At 42.4% G+C, this 9,386-nt stretch overlaps 1 protein-coding gene across 3 annotated transcripts in view; it reads left to right on the top strand.

The window, feature by feature from the left end:
- LOC118397627 (gamma-aminobutyric acid type B receptor subunit 1-like) overlaps positions 1 to 9,386 on the top strand; it is a 301,998-nt gene that overhangs the window by 95,063 nt on the left and 197,549 nt on the right. The window lies entirely within an intron of this gene.

Raw genomic sequence — 9,386 nt, 5'->3', positions numbered from 1 at the left:
CTAACCACTAGGCTACGCTGCCGCCCCTACACTCTAACCACTAGGCTACCCTGCCGCCCCTACACTCTAACCACTAGGCTACGCTGCCGCCCCTACACTCTAACCACTAGGCTACCTGCCGTCCCTACACTCGAACCACTAGCCTACCTGCCGTCCCTACACTCTAACCACTAGGCTACGCTGCCGCCCCTACACTCTAACCACCAGGCTACGCTGCCGTCCCTACACTCTAACCATTAGGCTACCTGCCGCCCCTACCCTCTAACCACTAGGCTACCTGCCGCCCCTACACTCTAACCACTAGGCTACGCTGCCGTCCCTACAGTCTAACCACCAGGCTACGCTGCCGTCCCTACACTCGAACCACTAGGCTACGCTGCCGTCCCTACACTCTAACCACTAGGCTACGCTGCCGCCCCTACACTCTAACCACTAGGGTACCTGCCGCCCCTACACTCTAACCACTAGGGTACCTGCCGCCCCTACACTTACATTAATAATATTTTAGTTCAAGTGGCCCTCTACAGCTACAGTCTGCAATTGAAGGAATAACATAGTGGTCCTCTGTTTTAGTTAAAAAGCTGAGGGATGGGGCCTTGAGAAATGTAACCACTCTTACATTCATAGACAGAGCTATGGATGCAAGGTCAAAATTGTAGTTTTAACCATGTTTTGAAGCTATATACTGTAGTGTTTGTTTAAGTTTACGTTACTTACAAACATTTAAGTAAAAAAATAAGCTTATTTTAGGTTCTGATGGGATATGACAGTTGGACTCAGCTCATGAGGCATTTTATATTCTTGAAGAATCAACGGGTATATGCAATACCAGTCAAAAGTTTGGACACCTACTCATTCAAGATGTTTTTTAATATTTTTTAAAACTATTTTCGACATTGTAGAATAATATTTTGATGAAATAACACACATGGAATCATGTAGTAACCAAAAAAAAGTGTAAAACAAATCTATATTTGAGATTCTTCAAAGTAGCCACCCTTTGCCTTGACGACAACTTTTGCACATGTCTTGGCATTCTCTCAACCAGCTTCATTCCAGGTAGTCACCTGGAATGCATTTAAATTCAACAGGTGTGCCTTGTTAAAAGTTAGTTTGTGGAATTGATTTGCTACTGAATGTGTAATGAATTTATATCAACTATGACAGACAAAATGAGAAAAAAACTATTAAAAAAAACAAAAAATACTTATTTTCCACCATAATTTGCCAATAAATTCATTAAAATCCTACAATGTGATTTTCTGGATTTTTTTCTCTCTCATTATGTCTGTCATAGTTGAAGTGTACCTATGATGAACATTACAGGCCTCTCTCATCTTTTTAAGTGGGAGAACTTGCACAATTGGTGGCTGACTAAATACTTTTTTTGCCCGTATAATATAATCCGTGTGATTGTAATGACCACTGGTGGTATAGCAGTAACTGAACTGATAGCACTATTTGTCCAAATCACTTTCACTAATAATTTAAGTGATAAGACTAGGCAGATTGTGGCCATATTACTAGCAGGTCTAGCTGGTTGGAACAGGTTCTTTCCCTTCCAACCCCCTGCTTTCCTTTGAGCCGGAGCTTTTCTTGTACAATGACCCGCTAGGCTTCACATCGGAGCCAGAAAACACAGATTCCATGAATAGCAGATGTGGCCTGGAGGTCCATCAGGGCCAACCAGCACACAGTCCTATTAGGCCCATCACAGAGCCATCGCTTCTGCCAGCTCTAGCCCAAATCTCTGCCCCCTGTCCTCACACACTGAAGGGGTGTGTGTGTGTGTGTGTGTCAGGGCTGATCATCATCTAACCATATGTGTCTAGGGCTGATCCCTCATGTAAGATATGTGTCTGGGCTGATCATTATCTAACCATATGTGCAGGGCTGATCATCATGTAACCATATGTGTCTGGGCTGATCATTATCTACGATATGTGTCTGGGCTGATCATCATATATGATATGTGTCAGGGCTGATCATCATATAAGATATGTGCCAGGGCTGATCATCATATAAGATATGTGTCAGGGCTGATCATCATATATGATATGTGTCAGGGCTGATCATCATCTATGATATGTGTCAGGGCTGATCATCATCTATACCATATGTGTCAGGGCTGATCATCATATAAGATATGTGTCAGGGCTGATCATCATCTATGATATGTGTCAGGGCTGATCATCATATATGATATGTGTCAGGGCTGATCATCATAATGATATGTGTCAGGGCTGATCATCATATATGATATGTGTCAGGGCTGATCATCATATATGATATGTGTCAGGGCTGATCATCATGTAACCATATGTGCAGGGCTGATCATTATCTAACCATATGTGTCAGGGCTGATCATCATATAAGATATGTGTCTAGGGCTGATCATCATATAACCATGTGTCAGGGCTGATCATCATATATGATATGTGTCCCCCTCTAACCACTAGGCTACGGCTGATCATCATATAAGATATGTGTCAGGGCTGATCATCATATATGATATGTGTCTGGGCTGATCATTATCTACGATATGTGTCAGGGCTGATCATCATATAAGATATGTGTCAGGGCTGATCATCATGTAAGATATGGTCAGGCTGATCATCATATAAGATATGTGTCTGGGCTGATCATTATCTAACCATATGTGTCAGGGCTGATCATCATATAAGATATGTGTCAGGGCTGATCATCATATAACCATATGTGTCTGGGCTGATCATTATCCACTAGATATGTGTCAGGGCTGATCATCATATAAGATATGTGTCAGGGCTGATCATCATGTAAGATATGTGCAGGGCTGATCATCATATAAGATATGTGTCAGGGCTGATCATCATGTAACCATATGTGTCAGGGCTGATCATCATATAAGATATGTGTCAGGGCTGATCATTATCTACCATATGTGTCTAGGGCTGATCATCATGTAACCATATGTGTCAGGGCTGATCATCATATATGATATGTGTCAGGGCTGATCATTATCTACGATATGTGTCAGGGCTGATCATCATATAAGATATGTGTCAGGGCTGATCATCATATAAGATATGTGTCAGGGCTGATCATCATCTACGATATGTGTCAGGGCTGATCATCATATAAGATATGTGTCAGGGCTGATCATCATCTGATATGTGTCAGGGCTGATCATCATATATGATATGTGTCAGGGCTGGATCATCATATAAGATATGTGTCAGGGCTGATCATCATATAAGATATGTGTCAGGGCTGATCATCATCTACGATATGTGTCAGGGCTGATCATCATGTAAGATATGTGTCAGGGCTGATCATCATCTACGATATGTGTCAGGGCTGATCATCATCTACGATATGTGTCAGGGCTGATCATCATATACAATATGTGTCAGGGCTGATCATCATATATGATATGTGTCAGGGCTGATCATTATCTACGATATGTGTCAGGGCTGATCATCATCTTGACGATATGTGTCAGGGGCTGATCATCATCTACGATATGTGTCACCTGATCATCATATACAATATGTTTTTAATGATCATCATATATGATATGTGTCATTGCTGATCATCATCTATGATATGTGTCAGGGCTGATCATCATATAAGATATGTGTCAGGGCTGATCATCATATATGATATGTGTCAGGGCTGATCATCATCTACGATATGTGTCAGGGCTGATCATCATCTACGATATGTGTCAGGGCTGATCATCATTTCACATGTGTCAGGGCTGATCATCATATAAGATATGTGTCAGGGCTGATCATCATATAAGATATGTGTCAGGGCTGATCATCATATTCAATATCTGTCAGGGCTGATCATCATATAAGATATGTGTCAGGGCTGATCATCATCTACGAATGGTCAGGGCTGATCATCATATAAGATATGTGTCAGGGCTGATCATCATATAAGATATGTGTCAGGGCTGATCATCATATATGATATGTGTCAGGGCTGATCATCATCTACGATATGTGTCAGGGCTGATCATCATATTCAATATCTGTCAGGGCTGATCATTATCTCGATATGTGTCAGGGCTGATCATCATATAAGATATGTGTCAAAAACTGATCATCATAAAGATATGTGTTCCACCTGATCATCATCTAATATGTGTCAGGGCTGATCATCAATAAGATTTTCTGGGCTGATCATCTATCTCATATGTGTCAGGGCTGATCATCATATAAGATATGTGTCAGGGCTGATCATCATGTAAGATATGTGTCAGGGCTGATCATCATCTACGATATGTGTCAGGGCTGATCATCATCTACGATATGTGTCAGGGCTGATCATCATATAAGATATGTGTCAGGGCTGATCATCATATATGATATGTGTCAGGGCTGATCATCATATATGATATGTGTCAGGGCTGATCATCATCTACGATATGTGTCAGGGCTGATCATCATCTATGATATGTGTCAGGGCTGATCATCATCTACGATATGTGTCAGGGCTGATCATCATATAAGATATGTGTCAGGGCTGATCATCATATACGATATGTGTCAGGGCTGATCATCATATAAGATATGTGTCAGGGCTGATCATCATATATGATATGTGTCAGGGCTGATCATCATATAAGATATGTGTCAGGGCTGATCATCATATATGATATGTGTCAGGGCTGATCATCATCTACGATATGTGTCAGGGCTGATCATCATATATGATATGTGTCAGGGCTGATCATCATATATGATATGTGTCAGGGCTGATCATCATATAAGATATGTGTCAGGGCTGATCATCATATATGATATGTGTCAGGGCTGATCATCATCTACGATATGTGTCAGGGCTGATCATCATATACGATATGTGTCAGGGCTGATCATCATATATGATATGTGTCAGGGCTGATCATCATCTACGATATGTGTCAGGGCTGATCATCATATAAGATATGTGTCTGGGCTGATCATCATATATGATATGTGTCAGGGCTGATCATCATCTACGATATGTGTCAGGGCTGATCAGTATATCATAAAAGCAATACTATGCCACTTCCTGCAAGCACTGTAAATAAGCCCTGTAAAGCAGCACCCACTGTAAGTAAGCCCTGTAAAGCATCACCCACTGTAAATAAGCCCTGTAAAGCAGCACCCACTGTAAATAAGCCATGTAAAGCAACATCCACTGTAAACAAGCCCTGTAAAGCAACATCCACTGTAAGTAAGCCCTGTAAAGCAACATCCACTGTAAGTAAGCCCTGTAAAGCAACATCTACTGTAAATAATCCCTGTAAAGCAACATCCACTGTAAATAAGCCCTGTAAAGCAACATCCACTGTAAATAAGCCCTGTAAAGCAACATCCACTGTAAATAAGACCTGTAACTCAACATCCACTGTAAGTAAGCCCTGTAAAGCAGCACCCACTGTAAGTAAGCCCTGTAAAGCAACATCCACTGTAAGTAAGCCCTGTAAAGCAACATCTACTGTAAATAAGCCCTGTAAAGCAACATCCACTGTAAATAAGCCCTGTAAAGCAACATCCACTGTAAATAAGCCCTGTAAAGCAACATCCACTGTAAATAAGCCCTGTAAAGCAACATCTACTGTAAATAAGCCCTCTAAAGCAACATCCACTGTAAATAAGCCCTGTAAAGCAACATCCACTGTAAGTAATCCCTGTAAAGCAACACAATCCTGTAATTAAAGTTTCATCTTAATTCAACTCCCCCTGGCACAGGGGTAGGGAGGGAACGCTTGTTAAATTGCTGTGGTGCTGGCTGCTGTAGTCCTGTACTGGGAATGGTTTGATATGTCTACAGTAAGAGGAGCTTGGCTGTCTAATGAGAGAGCGAGAAAGGAGAGAGGAGACAGAGAGAGAGGAGACAGAGGAGGGAGAGGGAGAGAGAGAGAGAGGGAGAGAGAGGGAGAGGAGAGAGGGAGAGAGAGAGAGAGAGGAGAGAGAGAGGAGAGAGAGAGAGAGAGAGAGAGAGAGAGAGAGAGAGAGAGAGAGAGAGAGAGAGAGAGAGAGAGAGAGAGAGAGAGAGAGAGAGAGAGAGAGAGAGAGATGGTTTCTCGACAGAGATCCATGTTTTGTATATTGTAACTGACCACTGTGTATGTAGTAGGTCTACCATGCTCTACGGTAGTGACTATTGCTTCATCCCAAATGGCATCCTATTCCCTTTATAGGGCCTATGGTCCCTGGTCAAAAGTAGTGAACCAAATAGGGAATAGAGTGCCATTAGGGAAGCAGAGTGTCTCAGTTGAGGAAAGTCTTCTCAGAACTCCTTTAACTTCATATTTCTCCTGTCAGGCCCCAACGTTGTCATCCCAGACTCTCCAGAGAGTGTGGGCTGGTGGATGTCATGGCGCATACCAATGCTGCGACTGGAAACCAAGCCTGACGGGATCCAGTTTTGACAGACAAGGCTGTGGAGGACTGAGACGGTTGCTCTGCGCTCCTCGCAATACAAACAATGAGAGCCAACCCAGTTAAGCATTCTGATCCCGAACGAATTAACCTCGTTCAAATCAATGAACATCTTTAAGTGGAGCCATGAATTAATGATCACAGACGAAGGCTGCAGCCCAGGCTAATGAGCCAACCGGACCAAGGAGTGGACCAACCGGCCGGCCAACCAACGGGCCTCTGCTGCTCAGATACTGTAACCAAGGCCTTTTATTCCCCACAATGCTGTTCATAGCACTGCTCACCAGTGGCTGGCTGAGGGAATGACAAGAGCGCCGCCCTGGTGGCACAAAATGTACATTACATCTACACTCCCTACAACCCCGGCTAATTATTAGAATCAGGTTGCGCTATATTAGGGTTGGAATGAAAAACCTTCAGGATGGTAACTCTCCAGGAACAGGGTTGGAGTGAAAACCTACAGGATGGTAGGTCTCCAGGAACATGATTGGGCAGCCCTGCCCTATAGAGAACACTACTTTTGACCAGAGCCCTATGGGGTTCCATTCCGGATGCAGCTATGGAGACGACATGCCTCAGTGCTGTAGAACCTAGAGGGTTCTTAGAACCATCTGTACTGGACCGTTTTTGGCAGAGCTTCCCCTAGCCTCTCTTGGCAACCACAGCAGAGGATAGAGATACAGAGGGAGGTGGGATAGTAACTGGCCTTACATTTGAGAGAGAGAGAGAGAGAGAGAGATACTTTATCTGCTCCTTTTAAAAAATGACCCTGTTGTTTAAAACAGTCTCCAGAATGTCTAATCAGCTTTGCAGCAAAACGTCAGTTAAATGTATTGGGCGCTAAGGTACATGACTCGTAAAACTCTCCAGAACACTATCATGTGTTTGCTTGTTATTCTTCTGACAGTGCAATTAATATTATTTACATTTCAGTCTGATTTGAACATTTTACAAGTAACTCGCCAGTTGTTCGACATCTGTAGCTTATTAAGAGAAGGAGATGCTACTTAAGTAAAGGAATGAATGTGGGTAGTTGGAGGATGAGACACACGACTTTCTAACCAGCAAGAAGCATGGATTTTCCCAGGAGAGATGGGAACGCAGAAAGATATACATCAACCAGACAGAGAGATATACCTCAACCAGACAGAGAGATATACATCAACCAGACAGAGAGATATACCTCAACCAGACAGAGAGATATACCTCAACCAGACAGAGAGATATACCTCAACCAGACAGAGCGATATACATCAACCAGACAGAGATATACATCAACCAGACAGAGAGATATACCTCAACCAGACAGAGAGATATACATCAACCAGACAGAGATACAGAGATATACCTCAACCAGACAGAGAGATATACCTCAACCAGACAGAGAGATATACCTCAACCAGACAGAGATATACATCAACCAGACAGAGAGATATACCTCAACCAGACAGAGAGATATACATCAATCAGACAGAGAGATATACCTCAACCAGACAGAGAGATATACCTCAACCAGACAGAGAGATATACCTCAACCAGACAGAGAGATATACCTCAACCAGACAGAGAGATATACATCAACCAGACAGAGAGATATACCTCAACCAGACAGAGAGATATACCTCAACCAGACAGAGAGATATACCTCAACCAGACAGAGAGATATACCTCAACCAGACAGAGAGATATACCTCAACCAGACAGAGAGATATACCTCAACCAGACAGAGAGATATACCTCAACCAGACAGAGAGCTATACCTCAACCAGACAGAGAGATATACCTCAACCAGACAGAGAGCTATACCTCAACCAGACAGAGAGATACATCAACCAGACAGAGAGAGGTGGTACGGATGTAAGGATGAATCCATGTAGTCTGTGGGAGGGAGGGAGGGAGGGAGGGAGGGAGACAAAGAAATGGTTAATTATATCGCTACGTTACATTTGGTAAATGCCTTTTGCTAAATTGAATGTTTTTATTGATTGGCATGTGGAAGGACGTGATAGAGTAGATCAGAAAGGGAGGAAAAAAGAGAGCTGTTTGAGAAAGGATGAGAGGGCTACATCTGAAGGACATAGATACAATACAATACACACATAGAGAGAGCAAGGAGGAGGGAGAGATTACAAATGGAGAAGTGCAGAGGAATGAGAGAATCCATGGTCTACTTTGATAATTACTTGACATTTGTAATTAAAATATTTGCATCTAGCTAGAAGAGCGTAGAGATGCAGCACAGTGGTAGTGAGGGCTGAGAGAGAGCGAGACAGAGAGAGAGAGAGAGACAGAAAGAGAGAGACAGAGAGAGAGAGACAGAGAGAGAGAGAGAGAGAGAGACAGAGAGAGAGAGAGAGAGAGAGACAGAGAGAGAGAGACAGAGAGAGAGAGAGCGAAAACAGCTCTTGTTAAAGGCCCAGTGCAGTCAAAAACATGATTTTTCTGTGTTTTATATACTGTACAGTTCCACACTATGAGGGTGGAATAATACTGTGAAATTGGGAAAATTATGATAATACCCTTTTAGTGTAAGAGCTGTTTGAAAAGACCACCTGAAATGTCAGCCTGTTTTGGTGGGATGGAGTTATGACCTGCCTGGTGGTAAATTAGTTAGTAGAACAATAAGAAAGAGTTGGCCACTCTAACAATGGCTGCAGTCCAACTTCTAAGTAGACAGCCCTTGGCAATAAACCCTCAGGCCTTGAAATACACTTTACATCGTCATATCGGCGTGTATCTTAAATGTCCCTTGACCAAGCGAGAGAGAGTGATGGTCGGAGAGGCAACTTTCTTGGTGGAAAATCTTGAAATTGAAATGATTTTTTTAAATTATTCTTGTTGCCAAATACTTTATACACAAACAAAACTCCAGAATTATTTGTCAAAAAAATTATAATTTTTGATTGAATTTAATCACCTTGTTATTAAGACATTATCCTTAGTAAATTACAATGAGAAAAACAT

Source organism: Oncorhynchus keta, chromosome 19 (genome assembly GCF_023373465.1).
Source record: "Oncorhynchus keta strain PuntledgeMale-10-30-2019 chromosome 19, Oket_V2, whole genome shotgun sequence".
In the NCBI taxonomy this organism is placed as follows: Eukaryota; Metazoa; Chordata; class Actinopteri; order Salmoniformes; family Salmonidae; genus Oncorhynchus; species Oncorhynchus keta.
Note: the sequence above shows the minus strand (reverse complement) of the source record. Positions and strands in the feature narration are given on the sequence as shown.